The sequence below is a fragment of the Amia ocellicauda genome, chromosome 11, assembly GCF_036373705.1.
Source record: "Amia ocellicauda isolate fAmiCal2 chromosome 11, fAmiCal2.hap1, whole genome shotgun sequence".
In the NCBI taxonomy this organism is placed as follows: Eukaryota; Metazoa; Chordata; class Actinopteri; order Amiiformes; family Amiidae; genus Amia; species Amia ocellicauda.
In genome coordinates, this window is record NC_089860.1 from 1,037,419 (window position 1) to 1,038,322 (window position 904).

The 904-nt window shown below is 50.7% G+C and overlaps 1 non-coding gene across 1 annotated transcript; it reads right to left on the reverse strand.

Annotated features, from left to right (window-relative positions):
• Nucleotides 1-601: 601 nt before the first annotated feature.
• trnav-aac (transfer RNA valine (anticodon AAC)) lies at nucleotides 602-674 on the reverse strand. The gene has a single exon. It is a non-coding gene; the product is annotated as a tRNA-Val (tRNA).
• Between the last annotated feature and the right edge of the window lie 230 nt (nucleotides 675-904).

The window sequence follows — 904 nt, forward strand, 5'->3', positions numbered from 1 at the left end:
TTGATAGCCACTACACTCCGGAAACCGACCCCTCCTGGCGTTTCGAATGGCTCCCATCGAAGCCGGCTGGTAAAACGCGCACAGGCGTTTCCCGTGGGCCAGCCTGTGAGATAAAGGTTTCTATTTTCACTGACCTATTTTGCATTGCTCAAGGGCACATCAGGACACTTTGGAAACTCTTTCAAAGGAAGAACGCCCTGAGCTATGACAAGACTTACACTTACCCCAACAAGGTGATGCTCAATGGCTTGTTCAAACAGCTGCTGCTTGTCTTGTGCCACCATCAGACAACCACAGAGCTATTGTGCCTTCTACACCTTACAGTAGCAACAAATCTAACTACTGCTTTACTTTAACAATAATAATGATGGCGACCACGACGACAACAAGAACAAACAACAAGAACAACAAGAACAACATCATCATCATCATCATCAGATTTTAATTAAAAGTGGCTACACCAGCGTTTACAATTTCAACCTGTCGACGGACGGACGCTCTGAAAGCACCGATTTCGGGCACTCCAATGAAGAAAAGCCACCCACCGCCTCCGGGGAACCACGAGGGCAAGCAGGACGAAAATAGCCGGCCCACAGCAGGCTGTTTCCGCCCGGTTTCGAACCGGGGACCTTTCGCGTGTTAGGCGAAAGTGATAACCGCTACACTACGGAAACTGACAGCGCCGCCTCTTGCTTCGAACGGTTACCGTTGAAGCCTGCTGGTAAAACGGGCTCAGGCGTTTCAGGTCGGCTAGGCTGTGAGATGGCGTCTGAAGTGCCGCGAAAGGATGCCATTTTCACTGATCCGTTTGGCATTGCTAAAGGGCACATCAGGACACTTCGGAAACTCTTTCAAAGGCAGGACGCCCTGCGCTCTGACAGTGCCTGCACTTAGCCCAACAAGG